Source organism: Hemiscyllium ocellatum, chromosome 19 (genome assembly GCF_020745735.1).
Source record: "Hemiscyllium ocellatum isolate sHemOce1 chromosome 19, sHemOce1.pat.X.cur, whole genome shotgun sequence".
In the NCBI taxonomy this organism is placed as follows: domain Eukaryota; kingdom Metazoa; phylum Chordata; class Chondrichthyes; order Orectolobiformes; family Hemiscylliidae; genus Hemiscyllium; species Hemiscyllium ocellatum.
The window spans coordinates 17,228,758-17,244,480 of record NC_083419.1 but is presented as its reverse complement, the minus strand read 5'-3'; positions in this window follow the sequence as shown (position 1 = coordinate 17,244,480).

The following is a 15,723-nucleotide window of genomic DNA, read 5'->3' as shown; positions in this document are numbered from 1 at the left end:
GTGGAATTTCTGTTTGAATTCGGTTGTTTTATCTGAAATCGCTGTAAATTGTGAACGGCTGGTGTCCTGCGCCCTCAATTGCCTTTCCTCCCCCCCTCCACTCCCACAGCACAGCAGTATTTGTTTGCTCCCCACAACACCCGTGTTGTGTCTGTGTGTGTATGTGCAGCGACTCAATGAAAATGCACCATGTGCAAAAAGATTTTATTCAATATTTCCCACCACCAGGCAAACCCCCATGTGACCAGGGAATCAGTTACAACAAAGCCCAATATGGATAATGTGCAGCGACTCAATGAAAAGGCACCATGTGCAAAAAGATTTTATTCAATATTTCCCACCACCAGGCAAACCCCCATGTGACCAGGGAATCAGTTACAACAAAGCCCAATATGGATAATGCTTATGTGAAAAAAGTGACAGGACTGGTTAAGGATAAAATCAAAATAGAGTTGAGGGGTAATAAAGCACTTCATCCCTGTGGTGCCCCTGTCTCCGTAAAGGCGTGACGAGTATTGGTGGACACTGATGCTCCGTCTCCAATGAGACCTGGGCCTGAGCATAACTGCTCCATCTTGTAAAGACAAACCTAAGTAACCTAACAAGATCAGGGAGTAGATTCATCTTTTGGTCCCTGTTGTGGCTCAGCCTTGATGGGTTAAGATTCCCTCTGAGTTCCTGGCACCTTCCCATACTGTGACAAATATCCCAGGTCTCAGAGATTCCTTTGCTCTCAGGTAGGGTAGAAAGAGGTAGCTGGTGGGCATTAACAAACGCTGGTATGGGAACAAATAGTGGTTTACATAGAAGCATGGGAAATAGGAGCAAGAGTAGGCCATTTGGCTCTTTGAGCCTGCTACACAATTTATCATGATCAGTGCTGATCACCAAACTCAATAGACTGCTTCTGCTTTCTCCGTCTCATTTGATGCGTTTAGCACTGAGTGCTATAGCTAACTCCTTGAAAGCATACAATATTGTAGCCTGGACCACTTTCTTTGGTAGTGAATTCCACAGGTTCAGCACTTTCTGGGAGAAGAGATTACTCCTCATCTGAGTCCTAAATGGTTTACCCCATCACAGTGGACTCTGGCCCCTGGTTCTGGAGTCTTCTGTCAGCGGGATCATCCTTCCTGTGTCTATCCTGTATATTCCTGTGAGAATTTTATAGAATTTTATGAGATCCCTCAAAGTCTAGCGAATATAATCCTAACTGATTCAACCTCTCCTCATACTTCAGTCCTGTAGCCTATGTTTAAAAATTTCCTTGAGAGAATCTCTGATTGATGGCATTAAAAGCAGAACTTGCATTGGTGTGGCAGCTTTAACAACCACAGGACTGCTCTGTTATGTCTCAGTGTACCTTTAAGACATATGCTCATGACATAATTGCATGATAACAGTCTTGTATTCCCCTTGTCTTGATTCATTTGAAGCATGGCACTCTGATGGAAGTAACCAAGGCTAGGTCATACAATCTTGTGTCTGAGGCATGTAATGTTTGTACACATTAGTTAGCTGTAATAAATATCTGTTGCATTCTTCAGTACCATGAACATAGAAGGATAGAAATGGGAGCAATAGGTCATTCAACCCTTCAAAGTTTGGTCCACCATTTAATTTGATTGTAGCTGATCATCCAACTCAGTACCATGTTCCTGCTTTCTCCTTGATCCTTAAGAAGCATATCTAACTCCCTCTCAAAAATAGTCAATGTTTTAGGCCTCAATGTTTTTTGTGGCTGGAAATTACACAGGCCCACCACTATCTGGGTGAAAAAAACCTCTCCTTATCTCAGACCTAAATGGCCTATGCTTGGTTCTGCACTCCCCAGTCATCAGAAACATACTTCCTGCAGTTACCATGTATCACATCAAATCCACATGCAATTTCTTATTGTAAAAGATGTATGATAAGCATTGCTGCATCAGGTATAACAGCCTGTAGAGGCAAACTCACACCAGGATACCAGTGGTGACCATCCTGGTGGTAGATATTTAAAAACCTAATCAAAGGCCAACTAGACAACAGTTTTGGACAATAGTGAATTCAGAGCTGAAAATCTGTGGCTAGAAAAGTGCAGCAGGTCAGGCAGCATCCAAAGCCTGCTCTTTGGATGCTGCCTGACCTGCTGCGCTTTTCCAGCAACACATTTTCAGCTCTGATCTCCAGCATTTGCAGTCCTCACTTTCTCCTCAATAGTGAATTCAGGCAAATAGAGATTCTCTCATGATTAAGCAGCATCAATTTCAGTTGATGACAGACGACTGTACAAAGCTGTGTGATAGGGTGTTAACAACCAAAAAAAAGCCAAGTTATTTTCAATGAAAGCATATTATTTCAAAGCTAAAAAAAAGTTCTAAGATAACCTTAATGAAACTAAATAAATTAGAAAAGTTGTTGTGCAATTTTATGCTGCAGCGCAAAGCAAGTGTAGTGCTATATAGAAGATGAAAGGCGAGTACACTCTGTTCCTGACAGTGATTACATCAGTAACAGGTCTCAGAACAGCGACTACAGAGTCTTTGTTCTTAAAGATGAGCAGTTATTAACTTATGCCGACAAGAAATCCAGGGCATATGGCTCATCAGCTGAAAATGTGTTGCTGGAAAAGCGCAGCAGGTCAGGCAGCATCCAAGGAACAGGAGATTCGATGTTTCGGGCATAAGCCCTTCCTGCTCTGATCTCCAGCATCTGCAGACCTCACTTTCTCCATATGGCTCATCATCAAAGTCTTCAAGGTGCAGACTTGGAAAGCAGAAATATCATTATGAATTGGGCATCCTGGGACAGCTTTATTGAACTACAGCCATTCAAACAATGTATGCAGTTCTAATTTACAGATCAGGTGAAAGATTATATAAATTAGAATATAGGAACAGGAGTTTGACCCCTCTTGCCTACTCCACCATTTATTACGATCATTGACGTCAATACCCAAGTCCCACTCACTCTCCATATCCATTGATCCCTTTAGCCCCAAGACCAATATCTGCCTCTTTCTTGAAAATACATAACATTTTGGCCTCAACCACTTTCTACAGTAGTGAATTCCACAGGAGCACCACTCTGTGAATGAAAAAAAACTTCTCCTCATTTGAGCTTTGCGAAAAGAGGTCTAAAAATCTTGCTTGCCATTGACAAAGAGGAACTTTACATTTAAACACCTCTGTATCTTTCTATGGATAATCAGAAAAGACCTGGAAAACTGTTAGACCAGTTCAAATTAAGAATTAACTTCAGGATTAACTGACTCCAACTCACCTCAAACAGCAAACCCCAAGAGTCTATTGACAAAAATGGGAGAGGATGTCGTTCCAATCAAGTAAGTCGCTTTGTCTTGAATGATGATGAGGATTAGGATGTCCTAAGGTTTTAGTTATGAAAGGTGCTATATAAAGGTGCTTTTTTTCCTGTTGCACCAAATCTGCCAGAGGAAAGTTTAGTATTGGCTAAAAGTTTGGAGTAAAACTGAGAAACATTTCCACACACAAGAGCTTCATTAAAATTGAAATTATCTTCTATGAATGGCAATAAGCTTAGAACATTTTTAAATTTTAAAATCTCAGATTTTTGTTTATCAATTAAGTTAAGAGAAATGGGCAAAGTCTCCTGGAGAGTTATGAAACATTAACGTCATTATAGGAAAACTATTCAATACGTGGCTCCCCTATACCGACTCCACTATTTTCTCTGTGAATGGTTCAGTTCTGGTTGCCCATAGTCCTCAGTGACCCTGCAATGTAATTTAAGCCCATGTCTAAAACCAGATTCAAACGTTGGAAGAGTTTGGCTGATGTGTTTGCAGCCAGCAATAAATCTAACTATAACCCATGTTGCGTCTGTCTCTTTCAGTCTGTATGATTTATTTTCCTTTAGTACCTCCTGTCGCATTAATAATTGCTGAAAGATTCATAGAGTGAACACCCCTGTCAGTAATGGATATGAAGGAGACTGACTCAGTGCAGATAGGCAGTTCGGACACTGGGCTGATTTGCTCACTAGATGGTGCTCTGGGCACCCCTTGAATTTAAAGGAAGGAAAATCATATTTATCTGGAGCTTTACAATGTTGTCATTTACCATAATACATTTTCCAAAAACAAATGTTTCGCTATGTCCAAAGAAAAATATTGAACTTTGAATGAAGTTTTAAAAAAGGTCACAGAATTGCCTGTGACTAATGGATAAACAGGGGTTTTGACACTAAAAGAAATTGCAGTGTTTTGTTTTCAAAATTCATGGTTTGAAATGTTCCTATAGATAACATGGCAGCAAAAACTGAATAGGGAGGAGTATTAAACAGACATTAATCTTAGTGTGTTGGTGAAAGTTGAGGGATTTTTCAATATATAAAACTTTAGATAGTTCTATGCTAGATATCTTATAATTTATTAGAATAACTGCAAGCTTTTATTCCAAAAAGTCTCGCACCAAGGATTACAGCCCTCCAGGATCACAGCTTCAAAGAATCCTAACTTCTCACTGTTCACCAATCAATGAATTTGGTGCTACATTTGAAAATAATGACGTTTTACAATTGATTCAGGTTTTCTTGAATTCCAATATATTGTCTGCATATTTAAACAAAGTGAGAAATGTTAAAGGAAGGAGTGCAATAAGTAATGTGCTAGGTAATGACCATCTCAAGCAAGAGAGAGTCTAATAATCTCCCTTTGACATTTGATGGTGTTACCAGCACTGCAACACGCTGGGGTATGTCATCCATCAGAAATTGAACTGGATCAGCCAATTAAATATCAGGAATTAAATATGGAACAGCAAGTCAGAGGCTGTGAATTTTGTGGTGAGTAACTCACCTCCTGGATCCTCAAAACCTGTCCACTTGCTACAAGTTACAAAGCAGGAATGTGATGGAATACTCTCCACTTGCCTGGATGAATGCAGCTCCAACAGCACTCAAGAAGCTTGACACCATCCAGGACAAAGCAACTGCTTGATTAGCACCTTCAATAGTCACTCTCTCCAACATCACTCAATCGCAGCAGTGTATATGACTCACAAAATGCACTGCAGAAATTCACCAAAGGTCCTTTAAAGCATCCTTCAAATCCACAACCAGTACTACCTAGGAAAACAAGGGCAACTGGTATTTGGGAACATCACCACCTGCAAGTTCACTTTTGAATTACTTACCATCCTGTTTTGGAAGTACATCACCATTCCTTGTGTGTCACTGGGTTAAATTCCTGCAGCTTCCTCCCAAACAGCACTGTAAGTGTCCATACTCCATTTGCTGCAGTGGTTCAAGAAGGCAACTCACCGCCACCCTCTCCAGGGTAATTAGAAATGAGAAATACCCAGCAATGCTCTCATCCTGTGAACAAAAATCGTTTAGGTTTTAATATAATTACAGACAGAGTTCCATAAATATAATTACACATAATTATCATCCTCCGATACTTGTTTTTGACAATTCTTGATTGACATTGCAACAGGAGATGACGTATTTTGTAACATTAGGGTTTGCAGTATTGGCAATTAAATGGTAGAATATGCAGCAGGGAGCAACATTGTCAGCTCACAGTTTATGGTTTGCAACAAAACTCTCCTGCTGGGGGTGCAGGCTGCATTATGCGAACACTCAAATGACTCATTCCACACTCCTAGATTATCCTTCTGAATATTTGATTAATTGATTTCAGACTGAGTTTTGCACAGCCTCAGTGTTTCTTCACTTCTGCTGAGAGACTCGCAGTCTCGCACTTGTGGCCTGATTAGAGCACAAGTTACAAAATTTATAAATAATTGGGATCTCAACCTGGCATCTGACTCCAGTGCTTGCGTCAAATTCATGCTCTGCCACAATTTTCTATACACTGAGCACTAAGGTGACCATGCGTACATTTATTATGGTATAATTTTCACAGGAAAAGATTTGGAAGCTAGTAAACAAATAAAGGAACTTTATACAGCACGAGAGTTAATTTTTATGATGATTCTATACAATGAGACTTCATATAGAAACAAATTTTGAATAAGCTTATAAATTATAAGGAAGTTCTCCTTGCTAAAGGATTGTGGAGGAATTGACCAGGATAGTTACGTTGAGCATGAATTGAACATCAAATGGGCTGCCTATGGAGTACTGTGAACAACGATGGTCTCCACTGGATATCAAGAGAATGTGCAAAAATGATTTATTATAATGATATTGAGAGGATTTAATTAATAAAATAACTGCTTTGGGCACTTTATTCTAAAGACCTTTAAGACATGAAATAGTTTGGTAGGTTAGCAGGTGATTCCAGTTGTAGATTAGACCAGGGCCCTCCTGTGTCACAGTGCTAGGTTCCCTACCCTGAAACAAGTTCAAATCACACCTGGTCCAGCAATGTATAATAACATCTCTGACCAGATTGATTAGGAAAAATAGGTTGAATATTTTTAAAAAGTCCGGAATGTACAATTGTCACAAATTAATCCGATAGGGAAATCAGGAAAATAAATATATCCATTCTCAAAGGTGTAGTGAGAATATAGATTTCACTACCATGAGGAGTGGTTGAGTTGAATATCATAGAGGTATTTAAGGTGAAGTTACATAAATACACAAGGAGAAATAAATGGAAGGATATGTATAGACTACTTACAGTTTGGAAACAGGCCCTTCGGCCCAACAAATCCACACTGACCCTCCAAAGAGCAACCCACCCAGACCTATTCCCCTTCACCTAACACTACAGGCAATTTAGCATGGCCAATTCACCTAACCTGCACATCTTTGGACTGTGGGAGGGAACAGGAGCACCCGGAGAAAACCCACGCAGACAATGTGCAAACTCCACACAGACAGTTGCCTGAGGTGGGAATTGAACCCAGGTCTCTGGCGCTGCAAGGCAGCAGTGCTAACCGCTGTGCCACTGTGCCACCCAAATGTTCATTGAATCAGATGGGAAGAGGCTTTTGAATTTCAGTGGTATTAACGTAAGTTGATTTTAGTGTCAAATGGGACAGCCCCAGAGTTGTTTGAAATGGTTGACACTCATTGGATTGGACGATTAGCCTTTGTATTTCAGAACTGGGTTCCTTGCCCTCAAAATGGAGGGGTGGATACCAGTGGTGGTGGGGGGAGGGGTGCAGTGGCAAGGGAAGGAGTGTATTATCTCCCCCTCCAACATTACTTTGATTCCGCTCCCTTCCTTATTGTCCCTATCTTCTATTACACTACAGTCAAAATAGAAGCTAAAGAAAGAAGAATTGGAATAAGTTAACTCTATTGGAAAACTGAACAGAATAATGGACTATTTAACTACTAAACAGCAATTGCTCCAATATAGTAACATCCCATAAACCCACCATTGGCAAATGCACATTCAGTAAAATAGACTGTCTAACATGCAATTCTAGCAGCAGGAAGAGAACCTCAGCTTTTAGCTGTAACAGAGAGATGTATAAAAGCTTCCACATCCAGCTTCAGAACCCGATCAACAGTTAAAAACTAAAACTAAAATCCCTGGTTCTGTGGGAGCTTGGCCCCACCCCTTCATGCTGCTTCTATTGTTCCAAATTCTTAATAGACAGTTCAGCTCCAAGTTTACAACACTTGTTTTCAAAAGAAACATGACAAAATAAATCCTTCTTAAAGGCACATGCCATAACAAAAAAAATTATAAACTTCTAAAAGTATTGTCCTGCCTAATTTACTACATGGCTCTTGGTCTGTTAAACAGTGAAGAGCATGATCATTATTGGGACATGATAGGCTAAATGGTCTACTTCTGTGATTTAAGGACATTAGTATTTGATGACCACAAAGTCCGTACTTTGTAATTCAAATATCTTTGGAATCCTCATGAACCAATGACTTCCTTACAGACAGAAGGATCTTTCCACTTTTTCCATCCATGTTGAGTTGAATTTAGGCCTAACCTCTCGGCTCCAGATAGTGTCATTCTGGAATATTCCATCGGAACTTTAATCTTCAACGCTCTGAAAAGAAGTGCGCTACAGAAAGTGATTGCTTAAGTATTGGAATCTGAACATAGAGCCAGCAATTTTTTTTATTTGTTATTGACAAGGCCAGCATAAATTGCTTGTAACTGTTCTGGAGAACATGGTGGTGAGCTGGCTTCATGAACTGCTGCAGTCCATGGGATGCAGGCATACCCACAGTGCTATTAGGGAGGGAGTTCCTGGATTTTGACTCTGACAGTGAAGGAACAGCAGTATATTTCCAAGTGGTGAGTGGCTTGGAAGGGAACTTGCATTCCTATGTATCTACTGCCCTTGTTCTTCTAGATGGAAGAGGTTGTGAGATCAGATTCCTCACAGTGTGGAAACAGGCCCTTCGGCTCAACAAGTCCACACCGACCCTCCGGTGAGTAACCCACCCAGTCCCATTTCCCTCTGACTAATGCACCTAACACAACGGGCAATTTCGCACGGCTGATTCACCTGACCTGCACATCTTTGGACTGTGGGAGGAAACTAGAGCACCAGAGGAAATCCACACAGACATGGGGAGAATGTGCAAACTCCACACAGACAGTCACCTGAGGCTGGAATTGAAACTGGGACCCTGGTGCTGTGAGGCAGCAGTGCTAACCACTAAGCCACCATGGAAAGTGCTATCAAAGGAACTTTGGTCCATTGTTGCTGTGCACTAGACTTTAGCTATCTGGGCCCTAAACTCTGTAATTCCATCCTTAAAAAACTCTCCATTCAGTGCTACAACGGGCGCAAAGAGAGGGGAGTCGGAAGGTATGCGGAGACCAGTTTAAATTAACGTTTTTCTTTTCGCAGTCTGTGTTTTTTTTTCAACTAGGAATGGGAACCTGGAAGTCATCAACAGAGTCTTCTGGGAAGGTAAGAAGTTTGATTGGAGAAGGAACCGGAGACACTACACGTGTAGTGTCTCCCATCCTCCCTCCTCCTCTAACCTAAAAAAAAGGACTCAGTCGGCTGAACAGGTCAGCTACTTAGTGTTCTTGTTTTGGAGACTAAGTGTAGGGTTATGGCAGTACAGGCAGTGGAATGTCCCTCCTGCAGGATGTTTGAGGTAGGGGTGACCACCGATACTCCTGCCGACTTCACCTGCAGGAAGTGCAGCCAGCTCCAGCTCCTCACAGACCACGTTAGGGAACTGGAGCTGGAGTTGGACGAACTGAGAATTATTCGAGAGGGTGATAGATAGAAGCTACAGGGACATAGTTACGCCAGAGAACAGAGGTAGCTGGGTAACAGTTAGAGGTGGGAAGGGGAGGAAGCAGGCAGTGCAGGGATCCCCTGTGGTCGTTCCCCTCAACAATAAGTATACTGCTTTGGATACTGTTGGGGGGGACGGCCTGGCAGGGGTAAGCTGCAGTGACCGGGTCTCTGGCACGAGGTCCGGCTCTGAGGCCCAGAAGGGAAAGGGGGAGAGGAGGAGAGCGCTAGTTATAGGAGACTCTATAGTTAGAGGGACAGACAGGCGGTTCTGTGGTCATGGGCGAGACTCTCGGATGGTTTGTTGCCTCCCGGGTGCCAGGGCCCGAGACGTCTTGGACATGGTCTTCAGAATCCTTAAGGGGGACGGTGTGCAGCCAGAAGTCGTGATGCACATTGGCACCAATGACATAGGTAGGAAGAGGGGTGGGGAGGTCATTCAGGAGCTCAGGGAGTTAGGTTGGAAGCTAAAAGCTAGGACGGACAGAGTTGTCATCTCTGAGTCGCTGCCGGTGCCACGGGACAGTGAGGCAAGGAATAGGGAAGAGTGCAGTTGAACACGTGGCTGCAAGGATGGTGTAGGAGGGAGAGCTTCAGGTATTTGGACCAATTGGACTGCATTCTGGGGAAGGTGGGACCTGTACAAGCAGGACGGGTTGCACCTGAACCAGAAGGGCACCAATATCCTGGGAGGTAGGTTTGCTAGCACTCTTTGGGGGGAGTTTAAACTAATTTGGCAGGGAGAATGGGATCCGGACTTGTAGTCCAGCAAGTAGGTTAGCTGTTTTCAGGATGTCCAAGAACATAGGGAGGCTGTGGAGAAGGTAGCACTAACAGGGAATACTTGCGGACACAGAGATGGGCTCAAGTGTGTATACTTCAATGCAAGGAGTATCAGAAATAAGGTGGGTGAACTTCAGGCGTGGATTGGTACTTGGGACTACAATGTTGTGGCCATCACGGAAACGTGGATAGAAGAGGGACAGGAATGGGTGTTGGAGGTTCCTGGTTACAGATGTTTCAGTAAGATTAGGGAGGGTGGTAAAAAAGGAGGGGGGGTTGGTGTTGCCAATTAGAACGGCTGCAGAAAGGCAGTTCGAGGGGGATCTGCCTTTGGAGGTAGTATGGGCTGAAGTCAGAAATAGGAAAGGAGCAGTCACCTTGTTGAGTGTTTACTATAGGCTCCCCAATAGCAGCAGAGATGTGGAGAAACAGATTGGGAAACAGATTTTGGAAAGGTGCAGAAGCCACAGGGTAGTAGTCATGGGCAATTTCAACTTCCCAAATATTGATTGGAAGCTCTTTAGATCAAGTAGATTGGATGGGGTGGTGTTTGTGCAGTGTGTCCAGGAAGCTTTTCTAACTCAGTATGTAGATTGTCCGACCAGAGGGGAGGCCATATTGGATTTAGTACTTGGTAACGAACCAGGACAAGTGATGGGCTTGTTAGTGGGTGAACATTTTGGTGATGGTGACCACAATTCTGTGACTTTCACCTTGGTTATGGAGAGAGAGAGAGAGAGAGGTGCGTGCAACAGGGTAGGTTTTACAATTGGGGGAGGGGTAAATACGATGCTGCAAGACAGGATCTGAGGAGCATAAGTTGGGAGCATAGGCTGTCAGGGAAGGATGTCGTTGAAATGTGGAACTTTTTCAGGGAACAGATACGACGTGTCCTTGATATGTATGTACCTGTCAGGCAGGAAAGAGATGGCCATGTGAGGGAACCTTGGTTGACAAGGGAGGTTGAATGTCTTGTAAGGAGGAAGAAGGAGGCTTACATAAGGTTGAGGAAACAAGTTTCAGACAGAGCACTGGGGGGATACAGAATAGCCAGGAGGGAGCTGAAGAAAGGGATTAGGAGAGCTCAGAGAGGGCATGAAAAATCTTTGGCGGGTAGGATCAAGGCCAAAGCCTTTTATGCGTATGTGAGAAACATGAGAATGACGAGAATGAGTGTAGGTCCGATCAAGGACAGTAGTGGGAGACTGTGTATTGAGTCAGAAGAGATAGGAGAGGTCTTGAATGAGTACTTTTCTTCAGTATTTACAAATGAGAGGGACCGTATTGTTGAAGAAGAGAGTATGAAACAGACTGGTAAGCTAGAGGAAATACTTGTTAGGAAGAAAGATGTGTTGGGCATTTTGAACAACGTGAGGATAGACAAGTCCCCCGGGCCTGACGGGATATATCCTAGGATTATGTGGGAAGCAAGAGAGGAAATTGCAGAGCCATTGGCAATGATCTTTTCGTCTTCACTGTCAACGGGGGTGGTACCAGGGGACTGGAGAGTGGCGAATGTTGTGCCCCGGTCAAAAAAGGGAATAGGGATAACCCTGGGAATTACAGGCCAGTTAGTCTTACTTCAGTGGTAGGCGAAGTAATGGAGAGGGTACTGAGGGATAGGATTTATGAGTATCTGGAAAGACACTGCTTGATTAGGGATAGCCAGCACGGATTTGTGAGGGGTAGGTCTTGTCTTACAAGTCTTATTGAATTCTTTGAGGAGGTGACCAAGCATGTGGATGAGGGTAGAGCAGTGGATATAGTGTACATGGATTTTAGTAAGGCATTTGATAAGGTTCCCCATGGTAGGCTTATGCGGAAAGTCAGGAGGCATGGGATAGTGGGAAGTTTGGCCAGTTGGATAGAGAACTGGCTAACTGATGGAAGTCAGAGAGTGGTGGTAAATGGTAAATATTCAGCCTGGAGCCCAGTTACAAGTGGTGTTCCACAGGGATCAGTTCTGGGTCTTCTGCTGTTTGTAATTTTTATTAATGACTTGGAAGAGGGAGTCGAAGGGTGGGTCAGTAAATTTGCAGACGATATGAAGATTGGTGGAATTGTGGATAGCGAGGAGAGCTGTTGTCGACTGCAAAGGCACTTAGATATGATGCAAAGCTGGACTGAAGAGTGGCAGATGGAGTTCAACCCTGTCAAGTGTGAGGTTGTCCATTTTGGAAGGACAAATAAGAATGCGGAATACAGGGTTAATGGTAGGGTTCTTAGTAAGGTGGGGGAGCAGAGGGATCTTGGGGTCTATGTTCATAGCTCTTTGAAAGTTGCCACTCAGATGGATAGAGCTTGTAAGAAGGCCTATGGTGTATTAGCATTCATTAGCAGAGGGATTGAATTCAAGAGTTGCGAGGTGATGTTGCAGCTGTATAGGACCTTGGTAAGGCCATATTTGGAGTACTGTGTGCAGTTCTGGTTGCCTCATTTTAGGAAAGATGTGGAAGCTTTGGAGAGGGTGCAGAGGAGACTTACCAGGATGTTGCCTGGAATGAAGAATAGGTCGTACGAGGATAGGTTGAGAGTGCTAGGCCTTTTCTCATTGGAACAGCGAAGGATGAAGGGTGATTTGATAGAGGTTTATAAGATGATCAGGGGAATAGATAGAGTAGACAGTCAGAGACTTTTTCCCTGGGTACAACAGAGTGTTACAAGGGGACATAAATTTAAGGTGAAGGGTGGAAGGTATAGGGGGGATGTAAGGGGTAGGTTCTTTACCCAGAGAGTGGTGGGGGCATGGAATGCGCTGCCTGTGGGAGTGGCAGAGTCAGAATCATTGGTGACCTTTAAGCAGCAATTGGATAGGTACATGGATAGGTGCTTAAGCTAGGACAAATGTCCGGCACAACATCATGGGCTGAAGGGCCTGTTCTGTGCTGTATTGTTCTATGTCCTATGTTCTATTCAATATTTGGTTTTGTGTAAATTTTATCCAATGAAGCTCCAGTAATGTACCTTGGGACATTTTAAAGTTGCTACATAAATGCAAGCTGTTTTTGTTGTGCATGTATGCTATTAAAAGGATCTGCCAAAGTGCTATATCAAAACAGCAAAGACTTCAATCTGCTTCCAAATCCAGGGCACATCATGTATGCCCAGCTTTCCAAAGCTGCAGCAGGATCCCTTTTAATTCTTCTGTTTAGTCAGAGATATCATTGTTCCTTTATAGTAGGAGACAATTTGATGAGAGCTAATTTGAGCTAAGTGACCTAACAGCTTCACCGAAGCTTGTTCTCATTGTTACTGAACATCATGTTCACCTCCAGGGTCAACCATCAAAAACACCGCTCATATTAACCCAGTAGAGCATCTGCTCCTTATCGTATTCTGTAGATGCATTTCTACAGCCCTTTTAAAGACCATGGACAGCACAACGTCCTCTCCAGCCAACAGGTAGTGTAGCAACTGCTGTCATATAAGAAATAGGTCAGCCAATTTGAAAGCCCCCATAAACACCAATATGCTAATGACTAGATTATCTGTTTATTTTTGGGAGGACAGTTGTTTTGCTCAGAACAGCATGGGCAACTCTTCTTGAAAATAGCATTCTGGGATTCTTTCTGTCCAGCAGCGAAGGTAAATGGGTCATCTGTCCAACACTGCTGACAGTGCAGCACTCCTTCAACACTGAGAGTGGCAGTCTTGATTTTTGAGTTGAATATCTGGAGGTGTTGATCCAGAAAACGTCATTCAGAGGAGATTGTTACAAAATTAAGGCTATTTCAGAGGACAGTTAGAATCCACCATACGGTTGTGGGTGTGGAGTCAACGCAGACCAGACCAGGTAAGGACAGTAGATTTCCTTCCTTAAAGGATATTAGTGAACCAGATTGGTTTTTATGACCATGATAGTTACATTTTAATGATCAATAGTGAGACTAAGCATCAGTTCCAGATTTATTACATGAATTCCACAAGCTGCATGAACCTGACTTTGTCACTAACTCCATTAAAATATATTGTATTATAATATTACATTTCACATGTTGCAATGGTGGAATCTAGGCCCATGTACTCACAGTTGAAAATGTGTTGCTGGTCAAAGCACAGCAGGCCAGGCAGCATCTCAGGAATAAGGAATTCGACGTTTCGAGCATAAGCCCTTCATCAGGAATGAGAGAGAGTAGCCAAGCAGGCTAAGATAAAAGGTAGGGAGGAGGGACTTGGGGGAGGGGCGATGGAGGTGGGATAGGTGGAAGGAGGTCAAGGTGAGGGTGATAGGCCGGAGTGGGGTGGGGGCGGAGAGGTCAGGAAGGAGATTGCAGGTTAGGAGGGCGGTGCTGAGTTGAGGGAACCGACTGAGACAAGGTGGGGGGAGGGGAAATGAGGAAACTGGAGAAATCTGAATTCATACCTTGTGGTTGGAGGGTTCCCAGGCGGAAGATGAGGCGCTCCTCCTCCAGCCGTCGTGTTGTTATGTTCTGCCGGTGGAGGAGTCCAAGGACCTGCATGTCCTCAGTGGAGTGGGAGGGAGAGTTAAAGTGTTGAGCCACGGGGTGGTTGGGTTGGTTGGTCCGGGCGGCCCAGAGGTGTTCTCTGAAGCGTTCCGCAAGTAAGCGGCCTGTCTCCCCAATATAGAGGAGGCCACATCGGGTGCAGCGGATGCAATAGATGATGTGTGTGGAGGTACAGGTGAACTTGTGGCGGGATATGGAAGGATCCCTTGGGGCCTTGGAGGGAAGTGAGTGTGGAGGTGTGGGCGCAAGTTTTACATTTCCTGCGGTCGCAGGGGAAAGTGCCGGGGATGGAGGTTGGGTTGGTGGGGGGTGTGGATCTGACGAGGGAGTCACGAAGGGAGTGGTCCTTGCGCAACGCTGATAGGGGAGGGGAGGGAAATATATCCTTGGTGGTGGGGTCCGTTTGGAGGTGGCGGAAATGACGGCGGATGATACGTTGTATGCGGAGGTTGGTGGGGTGGTAGGTGAGAACCAGTGGGGTTCTGTCTTGGTGGTGGTTGGAGGAGCGGGGCTCAAGGGCGGAGGAGCGGGAAGTGGAGGAGATGCGGTGGAGGGCATCGTCGATCACGTCTGGGGGGAATCTGCGGTCCTTGAAGAAGGAGGCCATCTGGGCTGTGCGGTGTTGGAACTGGTCCTCCTGGGAACAGATGCGGCGGAGACAAAGGAATTGGGAATATGGGATGGAGTTTTTGCAGGGGGCAGGGTGGGAGGAGGTGTAGTCCAGGTAGCTGTGGGAGTCAGTCGGTTTATAGTAGATGTCTGTGTTGAGTCGGTCGCCCGAGATAGAGATGGAAAGGCCTAGGAAGGGGAGGGAGGAGTCTGAGACAGTCCAGGTGAATTTAAGGTCGGGATGGAAGGTATTAATAAAGTTGATGAACTGTTCAACTTCCTCGTGGGAGCACGAGGCAGCGCCGACACAGTCATCGATGTAGCGGAGGAAAAGGTGGGGGGTGGTGCCAGTGTAGTTGCGGAAGATGGACTGTTCCACATATCCTACGAAGAGGCAGGCATAGCTGGGGCCCATGCGGGTGCCCATGGCAACTCCTTTAGTTTGGAGGAAGTGGGAGGATTGAAAAGAGAAGTTATTCAGGGTGAGGACCAGTTCAGTCAGTCGAAGGAGGGTGTCAGTGGAAGGGTACTCCAAGACCTCGACACGGTCCTGTCCCCTTTAGTCCAAGACCTTGACACGGTCCTGTCCCCTTTAGTCCAAGAACTCCCCACCTACGTTCGGGACACCACCCACGCCCTCCACCTCCTCCAGGATTTTCGCTTCCCCAGTCCCCAACGCCTTATTTTCACTATGGACA